Below are 24,923 nucleotides of genomic sequence, written 5' to 3'. Positions count from 1 at the left end.
AAACAACTTGCAAGAAAGTGAACTTTGATCTTAAATGTGATAAAATACAAAGTAAATGATTATGAATAAACATTCTTTATGCTTTTATTTGTCGATATTTAACTTGCAGGAAAGTGAACTTTGATATTAAATGTGATAAAATACAAAATAAATGATTATGAATAAACATTCTTTATGTTTTTATTTATCGATATTTAACTTGCAGGAAAGTGAACTTTGATATTAAATGTGATAAAATACAAAATAAATGATTATGAGTAAACATTCTTTATGTTTTTATTTGTCGATTAACAACTTGCAAGAAAGTGAACTTTGATCTTAAATGTGATAAAATACAAAATAAATGATTATGAATAAATGTTCTTTATGTTTTTGTTTGTCAATATTCAACTTGCAAGAATGTGAACTTGATCACAAATCTGATAAAAATACAAAATAAATGATTATGAGTAAACATTCTTTATGTTTTTATTTGTCGATATTTAACTTGCAAGAAAGTGAACTTGATCATAAATCTGATGAAAATACAAAATAAATGATTATGAATAAACATTCTTTATGTTTCTATTTGTCGATAAACAACTTGCAAGAAAGTGAACTTTGATCTTAAATGTGATAAAATACGAAATAAATGATTATGAATGTATGTTCTTTATGTTTTTATTTGTCAATATTCAACTTGCTAGAATGTGAACTTTGATCTTAAATCTGATAAAAATACAAAATTAATGATTATGAATAAATGTTCTTTATGTTTTTATTTTTAATATTCAACTTGCACGAAAGTGAACTTTTATCTTAAATCTGATAAAATATGAAATAAATGATTATGAATAAATGTTCTTTATGTTTTCAGTTGTCGATTAACAACTTGCAAGAAAGTGAACTTTGATCTTAAATGTGATAAAATACAAAATAAATGATTATGAATAAATGTTCTTTAAGTTTTTATTTGTCAATATTCAACTTGCAAGAATGTGAACTTGATCATAAATCTGATAAAAATACAAAATAAATGATTATGAATAAACATTCTTTATGTTTCTATTTGTCGATAAACAACTTTCAAGAAAGTGAACTTTGATATTAAATGTGATAAAATTCAAAATAAATGATTATGAATAAACATTCTTTATGTTTTTATTTGTCGGTATTTAACTTGCACGAAAGTGAACTTTTATCTTACATGTGATAAAATACAAAATAAATGATTATGAATAAATGTTCTTTATGTTTTTATTATTCGGTATTTAACTTGCAGGAAAGTGAACTTTTATCTAACATGTGATAAAATACAAAATAAATGATTATGAATAAATGTTCTTTATGTTTTTATTTGTCAATATTCAACTTGCTAGAATGTGAACTTTGATATTAAATGTGATAAAATACAAAATAAATGATTATGAATAAACATTCTTTATGTTTTTATTTGTTGATATTTAACTTGCAGGAAAGTGAACTTTGATATTAAATGTGATAAAATACAAAATAAATGATTATGAATAAACATTCTTTATGCTTTTTTTTTGTCGATATTCAACTTGCAATAAAAGGAACTTTGATCTTAAATGTGATAAAATACAAAATAAATGATTATGAATAAATGTTCTTTATGTTTTTATTTGTCAATATTCAACATGCAAGAATGTGAACTTGATCATAAATCTGATAAAAATACAAAATAAATGATTATGAATAAACATTCTTTATGTTTTTATTTGTCGATATTTAACTTGCAGGAAAGTGAACTTTTATCTTGCATGTGATAAAATACAAAATAAATGATTATAAATAAATGTTCTTTATGTTTTTATTTGTCCATATTCAATTTGCTAGAATGTGAACTTTGATATTAAATGTGATAAAAATACAAAATAAATTATTATGAATAAACATTCTTTATGTTTTTATTTGTCGATATTTAACTTGCAGGAAATTGAACTTTGATATTAAATGTGATAAAATACAAAATAAATGATTAGGAATAAACATTCTTTATGTTTTTATTTGTCGATATTTAAATTGCAGGAAAGTGAACTTTTATCTTACATGTGATAAAATACAAAATAAATGATTATGAATAAATGTTCTTTATGTTTTTATTTGTCGATAAACAACTTGCAAGAATGTGAACTTGATCATAAATCTGATAAAAATAAAAAATAAATGATTATGAGTAAACGTTCTTTATGTTTTTATTTGTCGATATTTAACTTGCAAGAAAGTGAACTTGATCATAAATCTGATACAAATACAAAATAAATGATTATGAATAAACATTCTTTGTGTTTCTATTTGTCGATAAACAACTTGCAAGAAAGTGATTATGAGTAAACATTCTTTATGTTTTTATTTGTCGATATTTAACTTGCAAGAAAGTGAACTTGATCATAAATCTGATAAAAATACAAAATAAATTATTATGAATAAACATTCTTTATGTTTCTATTTGTCGATAAACAACTTGCAAGAAAGTGAACTTTGATCTTAAATGTGATAAAATACAAAGTAAATGATTATGAATAAATGTTCTTTATGTTTTTATTTGTCAATATTCAACTTGCAAGAAAGTGAACTTGATCATAAATCTGATAAAAATACAAAATAAATTATTATGAATAAACATTCTTTATGTTTCTATTTGTCGATAAACAACTTGCAAGAAAGTGAACTTTGATCTTAAATGTGATAAAATACAAAGTAAATGATTATGAATAAACATTCTTTATGCTTTTATTTGTCGATATTTAACTTGCAGGAAAGTGAACTTTGATATTAAATGTGATAAAATACAAAATAAATGATTATGAATAAACATTCTTTATGTTTTTATTTATCGATATTTAACTTGCAGGAAAGTGAACTTTGATATTAAATGTGATAAAATACAAAATAAATGATTATGAGTAAACATTCTTTATGTTTTTATTTGTCGATTAACAACTTGCAAGAAAGTGAACTTTGATCTTAAATGTGATAAAATACAAAATAAATGATTATGAATAAATGTTCTTTATGTTTTTGTTTGTCAATATTCAACTTGCAAGAATGTGAACTTGATCACAAATCTGATAAAAATACAAAATAAATGATTATGAGTAAACATTCTTTATGTTTTTATTTGTCGATATTTAACTTGCAAGAAAGTGAACTTGATCATAAATCTGATGAAAATACAAAATAAATGATTATGAATAAACATTCTTTATGTTTCTATTTGTCGATAAACAACTTGCAAGAAAGTGAACTTTGATCTTAAATGTGATAAAATACGAAATAAATGATTATGAATGTATGTTCTTTATGTTTTTATTTGTCAATATTCAACTTGCTAGAATGTGAACTTTGATCTTAAATCTGATAAAAATACAAAATTAATGATTATGAATAAATGTTCTTTATGTTTTTATTTTTAATATTCAACTTGCACGAAAGTGAACTTTTATCTTAAATCTGATAAAATATGAAATAAATGATTATGAATAAATGTTCTTTATGTTTTCAGTTGTCGATTAACAACTTGCAAGAAAGTGAACTTTGATCTTAAATGTGATAAAATACAAAATAAATGATTATGAATAAATGTTCTTTATGTTTTTATTTGTCAATATTCAACTTGCAAGAATGTGAACTTGATCATAAATCTCATAAAAATACAAAATAAAAGATTATGAGTAAACATTCTTTATGTTTTTATTTGTCGATATTTAACTTGCAAGAAAGTGAACTTGATCATAAATCTGATAAAAATACAAAATAAATGAGCATGAATAAACATTCTTTATGTTTCTATTTGTCGATAAACAACTTGCAAGAAAGTGAACTTTGATCTTAAATGTGATAAAATACAAAATAAATGATTATGAATAAATGTTCTTTAAGTTTTTATTTGTCAATATTCAACTTGCAAGAATGTGAACTTGATCATAAATCTGATAAAAATACAAAATAAATGATTATGAATAAACATTCTTTATGTTTCTATTTGTCGATAAACAACTTTCAAGAAAGTGAACTTTGATATTAAATGTGATAAAATTCAAAATAAATGATTATGAATAAACATTCTTTATGTTTTTATTTGTCGGTATTTAACTTGCACGAAAGTGAACTTTTATCTTACATGTGATAAAATACAAAATAAATGATTATGAATAAATGTTCTTTATGTTTTTATTTGTCAATATTCAACTTGCTAGAATGTGAACTTTTATATTAAATGTGATAAAATACAAAATAAATGATTATGAATAAACATTCTTTATGTTTTTATTTGTCGATATTTAACTTGCAGGAAAGTGAACTTTGATATTAAATGTGATAAAATACAAAATAAATGATTATGAATAAACATTCTTTATGTTTTTATTTTTCGGTATTTAACTTGCAGGAAAGTGAACTTTTATCTAACATGTGATAAAATACAAAATACATGATTATGAATAAATGTTCTTTATGTTTTTATTTGTCAATATTCAACTTGCTAGAATGTGAACTTTGATATTAAATGTGATAAAATACAAAATAAATGATTATGAATAAACATTCTTTATGTTTTTATTTGTCGATATTTAAATTGCAGGAAAGTGAACTTTTATCTTACATGTGATAAAATACAAAATAAATGATTATGAATAAATGTTCTTTATGTTTTTATTTGTCGATAAACAACTTGCAAGAAAGTGATTATGAGTAAACATTCTTTATGTTTTTATTTGTCGATATTTAACTTGCAAGAAAGTGAACTCGATCATATATCTGATAAAAATACAAAATAAATTATTATGAATAAACATTCTTTATGTTTCTATTTGTCGATAAACAACTTGCAAGAAAGTGAACTTTGATCTTAAATGTGATAAAATACGAAATAAATGATTATGAATAAACATTCTTTATGCTTTTTTTTGTCGATATTCAACTTGCAATAAAAGGAACTTTGATCTTAAATGTGATAAAATACAAAATAAATGATTATGAATAAATGTTCTTTATGTTTTTATTTGTCAATATTCAACTTGCAAGAATGTGAACTTGATCATAAATCTGATAAAAATACAAAATAAATGATTATGAATAAACATTCTTTATGTTTCTATTTGTCGATATTTAACTTGCAAGATAGTGAACTTTGATCTTAAATGTGATAAAATACAAAATAAATGATTATGAATAAACATTCATTATGTTTTTATTTGTCAATATTCAACTTGCAAGAAAAGGAACTTTGATCTTAAATGTGATAAAATACAAAATAAATGATTATGAATAAATGTTCTTTATGTTTTTATTTGTCAATATTCAACTTGCAATAATGTGAACTTGATCATAAATCTGATAAAAATACAAAATAAATGATTATGAATAAACATTCTTTAAGTTTTTATTTGTCGATATTTAACTTGCATAAAAGTGAACTTTGATCTTAAATGTGATAAAATACGAAATAAATGATAATGAAATTATGTTCTTTATGTTTTTATTTGTCGATATTCAACTTGCACGAAAGTGAACTTTTATCTTAAATCTGATAAAATATGAAATAAATGATTATGAATAAATGTTCTTTATGTTTCCAGTTGTCGATAAACAACTTGCAAGAAAGTGAACTTTGATCTTAAATGTGATAAAATACAAAATAAATGATTATGAATAAATGTTCTTTATGTTTTTATTTGTCAATATTCAACTTGCAAGAATTTGAACTTGATCATAAATCTGGTAAAAATACAAAATAAATGATTATGAATAAACATTCTTTATGTTTTTATTTGTCGATAAACAACTTGGAAGAAAGTGAACTTTGATCTTAAATGTGATAAAATACAAAATAAATGATTATGAATAAATGCTCTTTATGTTTTTATTTGTCAATATTCAACTTGCAAGAATGTGAACTTGATCTTACATCTGATAAAATACAAAATAAATGATTATGAATAAATGTTCTTTATGTTTTTATTTGTCAATATTCAACTTGCAAGAATTTGAACTTGATCATAAATCTGATAAAAATACAAAATAAATGATTATGAGTAAACATTCTTTATGTTTTTATTTGTCGATATTTAACTTGCAGGAAAGTGAACTTTTACCTTACATGTGATAAAATACAAAATAAATGATTATGAATAAATGCTCTTTATGTTTTTATTTGTCAATATTCAACTTGCAAGAATTTGAACTTGATCATAAATCTGATAAAATACAAAATAAATGATTATGAATAAACATTCTTTATGTTTTTATTTGTCGATATTTAACTTGCAGGAAAGTGAACTTTGATCTTAAATGTGATAAAATACGAAATAAATGATTATGAAATTATGTTCTTTATGTTTTTATTTGTCGATATTCAACTTGCACGAAAGTGAACTTTGATCTTAAATGTGATACGAAATAAATGATTATGAATTAACATTCTTTATGTTTCCAGTTGTCGATAAACAACTTGCAAGAAAGTGAACTTTGATCTTAAATGTGATAAAATACAAAATAAATGATTATGAATTAACATTCTTTATGTTTCTATTTGTCGATAAACAACTTGCAAGAAAGTGAACTTTGATATTAAATGTGATAAAATACAAAATAAATGATTATGAATAAATGTTCTTTATGTTTTTATTTGTCGGTATTTAACTTGCAGGAAAGGGAAATTCTATCTTACATGTGATAAAATACAAAATAAGTGATTATGATAAAATATTCTTTATGTTTTTATTTGTCAATATTCAACTTGCAAGAATGTGAACTTGATCATAAATCTGATAAAAATACAAAATAAATGATTATGAATAAACATTCTTTATGTTTTTATTTGTCGATATTTAACTTGCAGGAAAGTGAACTTTGATCTTAAATGTGATAAAATACAAAATAAATGATTATGAATAAACATTCTTTATGTTTTTATTTGTCGGTATTTAACTTGCACGAAAGTGAACTTTGATCTTAAATGTGATACGAAATAAATGATTATGAATTAACATTCTTTATGTTTCCAGTTGTCGATAAACAACTTGCAAGAAAGTGAACTTTGATCTTAAATGTGATAAAATACGAAATAAATGATTATGAAATTATGTTCTTTATGTTTTTATTTGTCGATATTCAACTTGCACGAAAGTGAACTTTGATCTTAAATGTAATAAAATACGAAATAAATGATTATGAATTAACATTCTTTATGTTTCCAGTTGTCGATAAACAACTTGCAAGAAAGTGAACTTTGATCTTAAATGTGATAAAATACAAAATAAATGATTATGAATAAATGTTCTTTATGTTTTTATTTGTCAATATTCAACTTGCAAGAATTTGAACTTGATCATAAATCTGATAAAAATACAAAATAAATGATTATGAGTAAACATTCTTTATGTTTTTATTTGTCGATATTTAACTTGCAGGAAAGTGAACTTTTACCTTACATGTGATAAAATACAAAATAAATGATTATGAATAAATGCTCTTTATGTTTTTATTTGTCAATATTCAACTTGCAAGAATTTGAACTTGATCATAAATCTGATAAAATACAAAATAAATGATTATGAATAAACATTCTTTATGTTTTTATTTGTCGATATTTAACTTGCAGGAAAGTGAACTTTGATCTTAAATGTGATAAAATACGAAATAAATGATTATGAATTAACATTCTTTATGTTTCCAGTTGTCGATAAACAACTTGCAAGAAAGTGAACTTTGATCTTAAATGTGATAAAATACAAAATAAATGATTATGAATAAATGTTCTTTATGTTTTTATTTGTCAATATTCAACTTGCAAGAATTTGAACTTGATCATAAATCTGATAAAAATACAAAATAAATGATTATGAGTAAACATTCTTTATGTTTTTATTTGTCGATATTTAACTTGCAAGAAATTGAACTTGATCATAAATCTGATAAAAATACAAAATAAATGATTATGAATAAACATTCTTTATGTTTTTATTTGTCGATAAACAACTTGCAAGAAAGTGAACTTTGATCTTAAATGTGATAAAATACAAAATAAATGATTATGAATAAACATTCATTATGTTTTTATTTGTCAATATTCAACTTGCAAGAAAAGGAACTTTGATCTTAAATGTGATAAAATACAAAATAAATGATTATGAATAAATGTTCTTTATGTTTTTATTTGTCAATATTCAACTTGCAAGAATGTGAACTTGACCATAAATCTCATAAAAATACAAAATAAATGATTATGAGTAAACATTCTTTATGTTTTTATTTGTCGATATTTAACTTGCAAGAAAGTGAACTTGATCATAAATCTGATAAAAATACAAAATAAATGATTATGAATAAACATTCTTTATGTTTTTATTTGTCGATATTTAACTTGCAGGAAAGTGAACTTTGATCTTAAATGTGATAAAATACGAAATAAATCATTATGAAATTATGTTCTTTATGTTTTTATTTGTCAATATTCAACTTGCAAGAATTTGAACTTGATCATAAATCTGATAAAAATACAAAATAAATGTTTATGAATAAACATTCTTTATGTTTCTATTTGTCGATATTTAACTTGCAAGATAGTGAACTTTGATCTTAAATGTGATAAAATACAAAATAAATGATTATGAATAAACATTCATTATGTTTTTATTTGTCAATATTCAACTTGTAAGAAAAGGAACTTTGATCTTAAATGTGATAAAATACAAAATAAATGATTATGAATAAATGTTCTTTATGTTTTTATTTGTCAATATTCAACTTGCAAGAATGTGAACTTGATCATAAATCTCATAAAAATACAAAATAAATGATTATGAATAAACATTCTTTATGTTTTTATTTGTCGATAAACAACTTACAAGAAAGTGAACTTTGATCTTAAATGTGATAAAATACAAAATAAATGATTATGAATTAACATTCTTTATGTTTCTATTTGTCGATAAACAACTTGCAAGAAAGTGAACTTTGATATTAAATGTGATAAAATACAAAATAAATGATTATGAATAAATGTTCTTTATGTTTTTATTTGTCGGTATTTAACTTGCAGGAAAGGGAAATTCTATCTTACATGTGATAAAATACAAAATAAGTGATTATGATAAAATATTCTTTATGTTTTTATTTGTCAATATTCAACTTGCAAGAATGTGAACTTGATCATAAATCTGATAAAAATACAAAATAAATGATTATGAATAAACATTCTTTATGTTTTTATTTGTCGATATTTAACTTGCAGGAAAGTGAACTTTGATCTTAAATGTGATAAAATACGAAATAAATGATTATGAAATTATGTTCTTTATGTTTTTATTTGTCGATATTCAACTTGCACGAAAGTGAACTTTGATCTTAAATGTGATACGAAATAAATGATTATGAATTAACATTCTTTATGTTTCCAGTTGTCGATAAACAACTTGCAAGAAAGTGAACTTTGATCTTAAATGTGATAAAATACGAAATAAATGATTATGAAATTATGTTCTTTATGTTTTTATTTGTCGATATTCAACTTGCACGAAAGTGAACTTTGATCTTAAATGTAATAAAATACGAAATAAATGATTATGAATTAACATTCTTTATGTTTCCAGTTGTCGATAAACAACTTGCAAGAAAGTGAACTTTGATCTTAAATGTGATAAAATACAAAATAAATGATTATGAATAAATGTTCTTTATGTTTTTATTTGTCAATATTCAACTTGCAAGAATTTGAACTTGATCATAAATCTGATAAAAATACAAAATAAATGATTATGAGTAAACATTCTTTATGTTTTTATTTGTCGATATTTAACTTGCAAGAAATTGAACTTGATCATAAATCTGATAAAAATACAAAATAAATGATTATGAATCAACATTCTTAATGTTTCTATTTGTCGATATTTACTTGCAAGATAGTGAACTTTGATATTAAATGTGATAAAATACAAAATAAATGATTATGAATAAACATTCTTTATGTTTTTATTTGTCGGTATTTAACTTGCAGGAAAGTGAACTGTTATCTTACATGTGATAAAATACAAAATAAATGATTATGATAAAATATTCTTTATGTTTTTATTTGTCAATATTCAACTTGCAAGAATGTGAACTTGATCATAAATCTGATAAAAATACAAAATAAATGATTATGAATAAACATTCTTTATGTTTCTATTTGTCGATATTTAACTTGCAAGATAGTGAACTTTGATCTTAAATGTGATAAAATACAAAATAAATGATTATGAATAAACATTCATTATGTTTTTATTTGTCAATATTCAACTTGCAAGAAAAGGAACTTTGATCTTAAATGTGATAAAATACAAAATAAATGATTATGAATAAATGTTCTTTATGTTTTTATTTGTCAATATTCAACTTGCAAGAATGTGAACTTGATCATAAATCTGATAAAAATACAAAATAAATGATTATGAATAAACATTCTTTAAGTTTTTATTTGTCGATATTTAACTTGCATAAAAGTGAACTTTGATCTTAAATGTGATAAAATACGAAATAAATGATAATGAAATTATGTTCTTTATGTTTTTATTTGTCGATATTCAACTTGCACGAAAGTGAACTTTTATCTTAAATCTGATAAAATATGAAATAAATGATTATGAATAAATGTTCTTTATGTTTCCAGTTGTCGATAAACAACTTGCAAGAAAGTGAACTTTGATCTTAAATGTGATAAAATACAAAATAAATGATTATGAATAAATGTTCTTTATGTTTTTATTTGTCAATATTCAACTTGCAAGAATTTGAACTTGATCATAAATCTGGTAAAAATACAAAATAAATGATTATGAATAAACATTCTTTATGTTTTTATTTGTCGATAAACAACTTGGAAGAAAGTGAACTTTGATCTTAAATGTGATAAAATACAAAATAAATGATTATGAATAAATGCTCTTTATGTTTTTATTTGTCAATATTCAACTTGCAAGAATGTGAACTTGATCTTACATCTGATAAAATACAAAATAAATGATTATGAATAAATGTTCTTTATGTTTTTATTTGTCAATATTCAACTTGCAAGAATTTGAACTTGATCATAAATCTGATAAAAATACAAAATAAATGATTATGAGTAAACATTCTTTATGTTTTTATTTGTCGATATTTAACTTGCAGGAAAGTGAACTTTTACCTTACATGTGATAAAATACAAAATAAATGATTATGAATAAACATTCTTTATGTTTTTATTTGTCGATATTTAACTTGCAGGAAAGTGAACTTTGATCTTAAATGTGATAAAATACGAAATAAATGATTATGAAATTATGTTCTTTATGTTTTTATTTGTCGATATTCAACTTGCACGAAAGTGAACTTTGATCTTAAATGTGATACGAAATAAATGATTATGAATTAACATTCTTTATGTTTCCAGTTGTCGATAAACAACTTGCAAGAAAGTGAACTTTGATCTTAAATGTGATAAAATACAAAATAAATGATTATGAATTAACATTCTTTATGTTTCTATTTGTCGATAAACAACTTGCAAGAAAGTGAACTTTGATATTAAATGTGATAAAATACAAAATAAATGATTATGAATAAATGTTCTTTATGTTTTTATTTGTCGGTATTTAACTTGCAGGAAAGGGAAATTCTATCTTACATGTGATAAAATACAAAATAAGTGATTATGATAAAATATTCTTTATGTTTTTATTTGTCAATATTCAACTTGCAAGAATGTGAACTTGATCATAAATCTGATAAAAATACAAAATAAATGATTATGAATAAACATTCTTTATGTTTTTATTTGTCGATATTTAACTTGCAGGAAAGTGAACTTTGATCTTAAATGTGATAAAATACGAAATAAATGATTATGAAATTATGTTCTTTATGTTTTTATTTGTCGATATTCAACTTGCACGAAAGTGAACTTTGATCTTAAATGTGATACGAAATAAATGATTATGAATTAACATTCTTTATATTTCCAGTTGTCGATAAACAACTTGCAAGAAAGTGAACTTTGATCTTAAATGTGATAAAATACGAAATAAATGATTATGAAATTATGTTCTTTATGTTTTTATTTGTCGATATTCAACTTGCACGAAAGTGAACTTTGATCTTAAATGTAATAAAATACGAAATAAATGATTATGAATTAACATTCTTTATGTTTCCAGTTGTCGATAAACAACTTGCAAGAAAGTGAACTTTGATCTTAAATGTGATAAAATACAAAATAAATGATTATGAATAAATGTTCTTTATGTTTTTATTTGTCAATATTCAACTTGCAAGAATTTGAACTTGATCATAAATCTGATAAAAATACAAAATAAATGATTATGAGTAAACATTCTTTATGTTTTTATTTGTCGATATTTAACTTGCAAGAAATTGAACTTGATCATAAATCTGATAAAAATACAAAATAAATGATTATGAATCAACATTCTTAATGTTTCTATTTGTCGATATTTACTTGCAAGATAGTGAACTTTGATATTAAATGTGATAAAATACAAAATAAATGATTATGAATAAACATTCTTTATGTTTTTATTTGTCGGTATTTAACTTGCAGGAAAGTGAACTGTTATCTTACATGTGATAAAATACAAAATAAATGATTATGATAAAATATTCTTTATGTTTTTATTTGTCAATATTCAACTTGCAAGAATGTGAACTTGATCATAAATCTGATAAAAATACAAAATAAATGATTATGAATAAACATTCTTTATGTTTCTATTTGTCGATATTTAACTTGCAAGATAGTGAACTTTGATCTTAAATGTGATAAAATACAAAATAAATGATTATGAATAAACATTCATTATGTTTTTATTTGTCAATATTCAACTTGCAAGAAAAGGAACTTTGATCTTAAATGTGATAAAATACAAAATAAATGATTATGAATAAATGTTCTTTATGTTTTTATTTGTCAATATTCAACTTGCAAGAATGTGAACTTGATCATAAATCTGATAAAAATACAAAATAAATGATTATGAATAAACATTCTTTAAGTTTTTATTTGTCGATATTTAACTTGCATAAAAGTGAACTTTGATCTTAAATGTGATAAAATACGAAATAAATGATAATGAAATTATGTTCTTTATGTTTTTATTTGTCGATATTCAACTTGCACGAAAGTGAACTTTTATCTTAAATCTGATAAAATATGAAATAAATGATTATGAATAAATGTTCTTTATGTTTCCAGTTGTCGATAAACAACTTGCAAGAAAGTGAACTTTGATCTTAAATGTGATAAAATACAAAATAAATGATTATGAATAAATGTTCTTTATGTTTTTATTTGTCAATATTCAACTTGCAAGAATTTGAACTTGATCATAAATCTGGTAAAAATACAAAATAAATGATTATGAATAAACATTCTTTATGTTTCTATTTGTCGATATTTAACTTGCAGGAAAGTGAACTTTTACCTTACATGTGATAAAATACAAAATAAATGATTATGAATAAATGCTCTTTATGTTTTTATTTGTCAATATTCAACTTGCAAGAATTTGAACTTGATCATAAATCTGATAAAATACAAAATAAATGATTATGAATAAATGTTCTTTATGTTTTTATTTGTCAATATTCAACTTGCAAGAATTTGAACTTGATCATAAATCTGATAAAAATACAAAATAAATGATTATGAGTAAACATTCTTTATGTTTTTATTTGTCGATATTTAACTTGCAGGAAAGTGAACTTTTACCTTACATGTGATAAAATACAAAATAAATGATTATGAATAAATGCTCTTTATGTTTTTATTTGTCAATATTCAACTTGCAAGAATTTGAACTTGATCATAAATCTGATAAAATACAAAATAAATGATTATGAATAAATGTTCTTTATGTTTTTATTTGTCAATATTCAACTTGCAAGAATGTGAACTTGATCTTAAATGTGATAAAATACGAATTAAATGATTATGAATTAACATTCTTTATGTTTCCAGTTGTCGATAAACAACTTGCAAGAAAGTGAACTTTGATCTTAAATGTGATTAAATACGAAATAAATGATTATGAAATTATGTTCTTTATGTTTTTATTTGTCGATATTCAACTTGCACAAAGTGAACTTTGATCTTAAATGTGATAAAATACGAAATAAATGATTATGAATTAACATTCTTTATGTTTCCAGTTTTCGATAAACAACTTGCAAGAAAGTGAACTTTGATCTTAAATGTGATAAAATACAAAATAAATGATTATGAATAAATGTTCTTTATGTTTTTATTTGTCAATATTCAACTTGCAAGAATGTGAACTTGATCTTAAATCTGATAAAAATACAAAATAAATGATTATGAATAAACATTCTTTATGTTTCTATTTGTCGATAAACAACTTGCAAGAAAGTGAACTTTGATATTAAATGTGATAAAATACAAAATAAATGATTATGAATAAATGTTCTTTATGTTTTTATTTGTCAATATTCAACTTGCTAGAATGTGAACTTTGATATTAAATGTGATAAAATACAAAATAAATTATTATGAATAAACATTCTTTATGTTTTTATTTGTCGGTATTTAACTTGCGGGAAAGTGAACTTTGATATTAAATGTGATAAAATACAAAATAAATGATTATGAATAAACATTCTTTATGTTTTTATTTGTCGGTATTTAACTTGCAGGAAAGTGAACTTTTACCTTACATGTGATAAAATACAAAATAAATGATTATGAATAAAAATACAAAATAAATGATTATGAATAAACATTCTTTATGTTTCTATTTGTCGATATTTAACTTGCAAGATAGTGAACTTTGATCTTAAAAGTGATAAAATACAAAATAAATGATTATGAATAAACATTCATTATGTTTTTATTTGTCGATAAACAACTTGCAAGAAAGCGAACTTTGATCTAAAAAGTGATAAAATACAAAATAAATGATTATGAATAAATGTTCTTTATGTTCTTATTTGTCAATATTCAACTTGCAAAAATGTGAACTTGATCATAAATCTGATAAAATACAAAATAAATGATTATGAATAAACATTCTTTACGTTTTCATTTTAAATATTCAACTTGCTAGAATGTGAACTTTGATATTAAATGTGATAAAATACAAAATAAATGATTATGAATAAATATTCTTTATGTTTTTATTTGTCGATATTTAACTTGCAGGAAAGTGAACTTTGATATTAAATGTGATAAAATACAAAATAAATGATTATGAATAAACATTCTTTATGTTTTTATTTGTCGGTATTTAACTTGCAGGAAAGTGAACTTTTACCTTACATGTGATAAAATACAAAATAAATGATTATGAATAAAAATACAAAATAAATGATTATGAATAAACATTCTTTATGTTTCTATTTGTCGATATTTAACTTGCAAGATAGTGAACTTTGATCTTAAATGTGATAAAATACAAAATAAATGATTATGAATAAACATTCATTATGTTTTTATTTGTCGATAAACAACTTGCAAGAAAGCGAACTTTGATCTAAAAAGTGATAAAATACAAAATAAATGATTATGAATAAATGTTCTTTATGTTCTTATTTGTCAATATTCAACTTGCAAAAATGTGAACTTGATCATAAATCTGATAAAATACAAAATAAATGATTATGAATAAACATTCTTTACGTTTTCATTTTAAATATTCAACTTGCAAGAAAGTGAACTTTGATCTTAAATGTGATAAAATACGAAATAAATGATTATGAATTTATGTTCTTTATGTTTTTATTTGTCAATATTCAACTTGCAAGAATGTGAACTTTGATCATAAATCTGATAAAATACATAATAAATGATTATGAATAAATATTCTTAATGTTTTTATTTGTCGATACTCAACTTGCAAGAAAAGGAACTTTGATATTAAATGTGATAAAATACAAAATAAATGATTATGAATAAATGTTCTTTATGTTTTTATTTGTCAATATTCAACTTGCAAGAATGTGAACTTGATCATAATCTGATCTGATAAAAATACATGATTATGAATAAACATTCTTTATGTTTCTATTTGTCGATAAACAACTCGCAAGAAAGTGAACTTTGATATTAAATGTGATAAAATACAAAATAAGTGATTATGAATAAACATTCTTTATGTTTCTATTTGTCGATATTTAACTTGCAAGATAGTGAACTTTGATCTTAAATGTGATAAAATACAAAATAAATGATTATGAATAAACATTCATTATGTTTTTATTTGTCAATATTCAACTTGCAAGAAAAGGAACTTTGATCTTAAATGTGATAAAATACAAAATAAATGATTATGAATAAATGTTCTTTATGTTTTTATTTGTCAATATTCAACTTGCAAGAATGTGAACTTGATCATAAATCTGATAAAAATACAAAATAAATGATTATGAATAAACATTCTTTAAGTTTTTATTTGTCGATATTTAACTTGCATAAAAGTGAACTTTGATCTTAAATGTGATAAAATACGAAATAAATGATAATGAAATTATGTTCTTTATGTTTTTATTTGTCGATATTCAACTTGCACGAAAGTGAACTTTTATCTTAAATCTGATAAAATATGAAATAAATGATTATGAATAAATGTTCTTTATGTTTCCAGTTGTCGATAAACAACTTGCAAGAAAGTGAACTTTGATCTTAAATGTGATAAAATACAAAATAAATGATTATGAATAAATGTTCTTTATGTTTTTATTTGTCAATATTCAACTTGCAAGAATTTGAACTTGATCATAAATCTGGTAAAAATACAAAATAAATGATTATGAATAAACATTCTTTATGTTTTTATTTGTCGATAAACAACTTGGAAGAAAGTGAACTTTGATCTTAAATGTGATAAAATACAAAATAAATGATTATGAATAAATGCTCTTTATGTTTTTATTTGTCAATATTCAACTTGCAAGAATGTGAACTTGATCTTACATCTGATAAAATACAAAATAAATGATTATGAATAAATGTTCTTTATGTTTTTATTTGTCAATATTCAACTTGCAAGAATTTGAACTTGATCATAAATCTGATAAAAATACAAAATAAATGATTATGAGTAAACATTCTTTATGTTTTTATTTGTCGATATTTAACTTGCAGGAAAGTGAACTTTTACCTTACATGTGATAAAATACAAAATAAATGATTATGAATAAATGCTCTTTATGTTTTTATTTGTCAATATTCAACTTGCAAGAATTTGAACTTGATCATAAATCTGATAAAATACAAAATAAATGATTATGAATAAATGTTCTTTATGTTTTTATTTGTCAATATTCAACTTGCAAGAATGTGAACTTGATCTTAAATGTGATAAAATACGAATTAAATGATTATGAATTAACATTCTTTATGTTTCCAGTTGTCGATAAACAACTTGCAAGAAAGTGAACTTTGATCTTAAATGTGATTAAATACGAAATAAATGATTATGAAATTATGTTCTTTATGTTTTTATTTGTCGATATTCAACTTGCACAAAGTGAACTTTGATCTTAAATGTGATAAAATACGAAATAAATGATTATGAATTAACATTCTTTATGTTTCCAGTTTTCGATAAACAACTTGCAAGAAAGTGAACTTTGATCTTAAATGTGATAAAATACAAAATAAATGATTATGAATAAATGTTCTTTATGTTTTTATTTGTCAATATTCAACTTGCAAGAATTTGAACTTGATCATAAATCTGATAAAAATACAAAATAAATGATTATGAGTAAACATTCTTTATGTTTTTATTTGTCGATATTTAACTTGCAAGAAATTGAACTTGATCATAAATCTGATAAAAATACAAAATAAATGATTATGAATCAACATTCTTAATGTTTCTATTTGTCGATATTTACTTGCAAGATAGTGAACTTTGATATTAAATGTGATAAAATACAAAATAAATGATTATGAATAAACATTCTTTATGTTTTTATTTGTCGGTATTTAACTTGCAGGAAAGTGAACTGTTATCTTACATGTGATAAAATACAAAATAAATGATTATGATAAAATATTCTTTATGTTTTTATTTGTCAATATTCAACTTGCAAGAATGTGAACTTGATCATAAATCTGATAAAAATACAAAATAAATGATTATGAATAAACATTCTTTATGTTTCTATTTGTCGATATTTAACTTGCAAGATAGTGAACTTTGATCTTAAATGTGATAAAATACAAAATAAATGATTATGAATAAACATTCATTATGTTTTTATTTGTCAATATTCAACTTGCAAGAAAAGGAACTTTGATCTTAAATGTGATAAAATACAAAATAAATGATTATGAATAAATGTTCTTTATGTTTTTATTTGTCAATATTCAACTTGCAAGAATGTGAACTTGATCATAAATCTGATAAAAATACAAAATAAATGATTATGAATAAACATTCTTTAAGTTTTTATTTGTCGATATTTAACTTGCATAAAAGTGAACTTTGATCTTAAATGTGATAAAATACGAAATAAATGATAATGAAATTATGTTCTTTATGTTTTTATTTGTCGATATTCAACTTGCACGAAAGTGAACTTTTATCTTAAATCTGATAAAATATGAAATAAATGATTATGAATAAATGTTCTTTATGTTTCCAGTTGTCGATAAACAACTTGCAAGAAAGTGAACTTTGATCTTAAATGTGATAAAATACAAAATAAATGATTATGAATAAATGTTCTTTATGTTTTTATTTGTCAATATTCAACTTGCAAGAATTTGAACTTGATCATAAATCTGGTAAAAATACAAAATAAATGATTATGAATAAACATTCTTTATGTTTTTATTTGTCGATAAACAACTTGGAAGAAAGTGAACTTTGATCTTAAATGTGATAAAATACAAAATAAATGATTATGAATAAATGCTCTTTATGTTTTTATTTGTCAATATTCAACTTGCAAGAATGTGAACTTGATCTTACATCTGATAAAATACAAAATAAATGATTATGAATAAATGTTCTTTATGTTTTTATTTGTCAATATTCAACTTGCAAGAATTTGAACTTGATCATAAATCTGATAAAAATACAAAATAAATGATTATGAGTAAACATTCTTTATGTTTTTATTTGTCGATATTTAACTTGCAGGAAAGTGAACTTTTACCTTACATGTGATAAAATACAAAATAAATGATTATGAATAAATGCTCTTTATGTTTTTATTTGTCAATATTCAACTTGCAAGAATTTGAACTTGATCATAAATCTGATAAAATACAAAATAAATGATTATGAATAAATGTTCTTTATGTTTTTATTTGTCAATATTCAACTTGCAAGAATGTGAACTTGATCTTAAATGTGATAAAATACGAATTAAATGATTATGAATTAACATTCTTTATGTTTCCAGTTGTCGATAAACAACTTGCAAGAAAGTGAACTTTGATCTTAAATGTGATTAAATACGAAATAAATGATTATGAAATTATGTTCTTTATGTTTTTATTTGTCGATATTCAACTTGCACAAAGTGAACTTTGATCTTAAATGTGATAAAATACGAAATAAATGATTATGAATTAACATTCTTTATGTTTCCAGTTTTCGATAAACAACTTGCAAGAAAGTGAACTTTGATCTTAAATGTGATAAAATACAAAATAAATGATTATGAATAAATGTTCTTTATGTTTTTATTTGTCAATATTCAACTTGCAAGAATGTGAACTTGATCTTAAATCTGATAAAAATACAAAATAAATGATTATGAATAAACATTCTTTATGTTTCTATTTGTCGATAAACAACTTGCAAGAAAGTGAACTTTGATATTAAATGTGATAAAATACAAAATAAATGATTATGAATAAATGTTCTTTATGTTTTTATTTGTCAATATTCAACTTGCTAGAATGTGAACTTTGATATTAAATGTGATAAAATACAAAATAAATTATTATGAATAAACATTCTTTATGTTTTTATTTGTCGGTATTTAACTTGCGGGAAAGTGAACTTTGATATTAAATGTGATAAAATACAAAATAAATGATTATGAATAAACATTCTTTATGTTTTTATTTGTCGGTATTTAACTTGCAGGAAAGTGAACTTTTACCTTACATGTGATAAAATACAAAATAAATGATTATGAATAAAAATACAAAATAAATGATTATGAATAAACATTCTTTATGTTTCTATTTGTCGATATTTAACTTGCAAGATAGTGAACTTTGATCTTAAAAGTGATAAAATACAAAATAAATGATTATGAATAAACATTCATTATGTTTTTATTTGTCGATAAACAACTTGCAAGAAAGCGAACTTTGATCTAAAAAGTGATAAAATACAAAATAAATGATTATGAATAAATGTTCTTTATGTTCTTATTTGTCAATATTCAACTTGCAAAAATGTGAACTTGATCATAAATCTGATAAAATACAAAATAAATGATTATGAATAAACATTCTTTACGTTTTCATTTTAAATATTCAACTTGCTAGAATGTGAACTTTGATATTAAATGTGATAAAATACAAAATAAATGATTATGAATAAATATTCTTTATGTTTTTATTTGTCGATATTTAACTTGCAGGAAAGTGAACTTTGATATTAAATGTGATAAAATACAAAATAAATGATTATGAATAAACATTCTTTATGTTTTTATTTGTCGGTATTTAACTTGCAGGAAAGTGAACTTTTACCTTACATGTGATAAAATACAAAATAAATGATTATGAATAAAAATACAAAATAAATGATTATGAATAAACATTCTTTATGTTTCTATTTGTCGATATTTAACTTGCAAGATAGTGAACTTTGATCTTAAATGTGATAAAATACAAAATAAATGATTATGAATAAACATTCATTATGTTTTTATTTGTCGATAAACAACTTGCAAGAAAGCGAACTTTGATCTAAAAAGTGATAAAATACAAAATAAATGATTATGAATAAATGTTCTTTATGTTCTTATTTGTCAATATTCAACTTGCAAAAATGTGAACTTGATCATAAATCTGATAAAATACAAAATAAATGATTATGAATAAACATTCTTTACGTTTTCATTTTAAATATTCAACTTGCAAGAAAGTGAACTTTGATCTTAAATGTGATAAAATACGAAATAAATGATTATGAATTTATGTTCTTTATGTTTTTATTTGTCAATATTCAACTTGCAAGAATGTGAACTTTGATCATAAATCTGATAAAATACATAATAAATGATTATGAATAAATATTCTTAATGTTTTTATTTGTCGATACTCAACTTGCAAGAAAAGGAACTTTGATATTAAATGTGATAAAATACAAAATAAATGATTATGAATAAATGTTCTTTATGTTTTTATTTGTCAATATTCAACTTGCAAGAATGTGAACTTGATCATAATCTGATCTGATAAAAATACATGATTATGAATAAACATTCTTTATGTTTCTATTTGTCGATAAACAACTCGCAAGAAAGTGAACTTTGATATTAAATGTGATAAAATACAAAATAAGTGATTATGAATAAACATTCTTTATGTTTCTATTTGTCGATATTTAACTTGCAAGATAGTGAACTTTGATCTTAAATGTGATAAAATACAAAATAAATGATTATGAATAAACATTCATTATGTTTTTATTTGTCAATATTCAACTTGCAAGAAAAGGAACTTTGATCTTAAATGTGATAAAATACAAAATAAATGATTATGAATAAATGTTCTTTATGTTTTTATTTGTCAATATTCAACTTGCAAGAATGTGAACTTGATCATAAATCTGATAAAAATACAAAATAAATGATTATGAATAAACATTCTTTAAGTTTTTATTTGTCGATATTTAACTTGCATAAAAGTGAACTTTGATCTTAAATGTGATAAAATACGAAATAAATGATAATGAAATTATGTTCTTTATGTTTTTATTTGTCGATATTCAACTTGCACGAAAGTGAACTTTTATCTTAAATCTGATAAAATATGAAATAAATGATTATGAATAAATGTTCTTTATGTTTCCAGTTGTCGATAAACAACTTGCAAGAAAGTGAACTTTGATCTTAAATGTGATAAAATACAAAATAAATGATTATGAATAAATGTTCTTTATGTTTTTATTTGTCAATATTCAACTTGCAAGAATTTGAACTTGATCATAAATCTGGTAAAAATACAAAATAAATGATTATGAATAAACATTCTTTATGTTTTTATTTGTCGATAAACAACTTGGAAGAAAGTGAACTTTGATCTTAAATGTGATAAAATACAAAATAAATGATTATGAATAAATGCTCTTTATGTTTTTATTTGTCAATATTCAACTTGCAAGAATGTGAACTTGATCTTACATCTGATAAAATACAAAATAAATGATTATGAATAAATGTTCTTTATGTTTTTATTTGTCAATATTCAACTTGCAAGAATTTGAACTTGATCATAAATCTGATAAAAATACAAAATAAATGATTATGAGTAAACATTCTTTATGTTTTTATTTGTCGATATTTAACTTGCAGGAAAGTGAACTTTTACCTTACATGTGATAAAATACAAAATAAATGATTATGAATAAATGCTCTTTATGTTTTTATTTGTCAATATTCAACTTGCAAGAATTTGAACTTGATCATAAATCTGATAAAATACAAAATAAATGATTATGAATAAATGTTCTTTATGTTTTTATTTGTCAATATTCAACTTGCAAGAATGTGAACTTGATCTTAAATGTGATAAAATACGAATTAAATGATTATGAATTAACATTCTTTATGTTTCCAGTTGTCGATAAACAACTTGCAAGAAAGTGAACTTTGATCTTAAATGTGATTAAATACGAAATAAATGATTATGAAATTATGTTCTTTATGTTTTTATTTGTCGATATTCAACTTGCACAAAGTGAACTTTGATCTTAAATGTGATAAAATACGAAATAAATGATTATGAATTAACATTCTTTATGTTTCCAGTTTTCGATAAACAACTTGCAAGAAAGTGAACTTTGATCTTAAATGTGATAAAATACAAAATAAATGATTATGAATAAATGTTCTTTATGTTTTTATTTGTCAATATTCAACTTGCAAGAATGTGAACTTGATCTTAAATCTGATAAAAATACAAAATAAATGATTATGAATAAACATTCTTTATGTTTCTATTTGTCGATAAACAACTTGCAAGAAAGTGAACTTTGATATTAAATGTGATAAAATACAAAATAAATGATTATGAATAAATGTTCTTTATGTTTTTATTTGTCAATATTCAACTTGCTAGAATGTGAACTTTGATATTAAATGTGATAAAATACAAAATAAATTATTATGAATAAACATTCTTTATGTTTTTATTTGTCGGTATTTAACTTGCGGGAAAGTGAACTTTGATATTAAATGTGATAAAATACAAAATAAATGATTATGAATAAACATTCTTTATGTTTTTATTTGTCGGTATTTAACTTGCAGGAAAGTGAACTTTTACCTTACATGTGATAAAATACAAAATAAATGATTATGAATAAAAATACAAAATAAATGATTATGAATAAACATTCTTTATGTTTCTATTTGTCGATATTTAACTTGCAAGATAGTGAACTTTGATCTTAAAAGTGATAAAATACAAAATAAATGATTATGAATAAACATTCATTATGTTTTTATTTGTCGATAAACAACTTGCAAGAAAGCGAACTTTGATCTAAAAAGTGATAAAATACAAAATAAATGATTATGAATAAATGTTCTTTATGTTCTTATTTGTCAATATTCAACTTGCAAAAATGTGAACTTGATCATAAATCTGATAAAATACAAAATAAATGATTATGAATAAACATTCTTTACGTTTTCATTTTAAATATTCAACTTGCTAGAATGTGAACTTTGATATTAAATGTGATAAAATACAAAATAAATGATTATGAATAAATATTCTTTATGTTTTTATTTGTCGATATTTAACTTGCAGGAAAGTGAACTTTGATATTAAATGTGATAAAATACAAAATAAATGATTATGAATAAACATTCTTTATGTTTTTATTTGTCGGTATTTAACTTGCAGGAAAGTGAACTTTTACCTTACATGTGATAAAATACAAAATAAATGATTATGAATAAAAATACAAAATAAATGATTATGAATAAACATTCTTTATGTTTCTATTTGTCGATATTTAACTTGCAAGATAGTGAACTTTGATCTTAAATGTGATAAAATACAAAATAAATGATTATGAATAAACATTCATTATGTTTTTATTTGTCGATAAACAACTTGCAAGAAAGCGAACTTTGATCTAAAAAGTGATAAAATACAAAATAAATGATTATGAATAAATGTTCTTTATGTTCTTATTTGTCAATATTCAACTTGCAAAAATGTGAACTTGATCATAAATCTGATAAAATACAAAATAAATGATTATGAATAAACATTCTTTACGTTTTCATTTTAAATATTCAACTTGCAAGAAAGTGAACTTTGATCTTAAATGTGATAAAATACGAAATAAATGATTATGAATTTATGTTCTTTATGTTTTTATTTGTCAATATTCAACTTGCAAGAATGTGAACTTTGATCATAAATCTGATAAAATACATAATAAATGATTATGAATAAATATTCTTAATGTTTTTATTTGTCGATACTCAACTTGCAAGAAAAGGAACTTTGATATTAAATGTGATAAAATACAAAATAAATGATTATGAATAAATGTTCTTTATGTTTTTATTTGTCAATATTCAACTTGCAAGAATGTGAACTTGATCATAATCTGATCTGATAAAAATACATGATTATGAATAAACATTCTTTATGTTTCTATTTGTCGATAAACAACTCGCAAGAAAGTGAACTTTGATATTAAATGTGA

Source organism: Zeugodacus cucurbitae, chromosome 5 (genome assembly GCF_028554725.1).
Source record: "Zeugodacus cucurbitae isolate PBARC_wt_2022May chromosome 5, idZeuCucr1.2, whole genome shotgun sequence".
Classification (NCBI taxonomy): Eukaryota; Metazoa; Arthropoda; class Insecta; order Diptera; family Tephritidae; genus Zeugodacus; species Zeugodacus cucurbitae.
Note: the sequence above shows the minus strand (reverse complement) of the source record.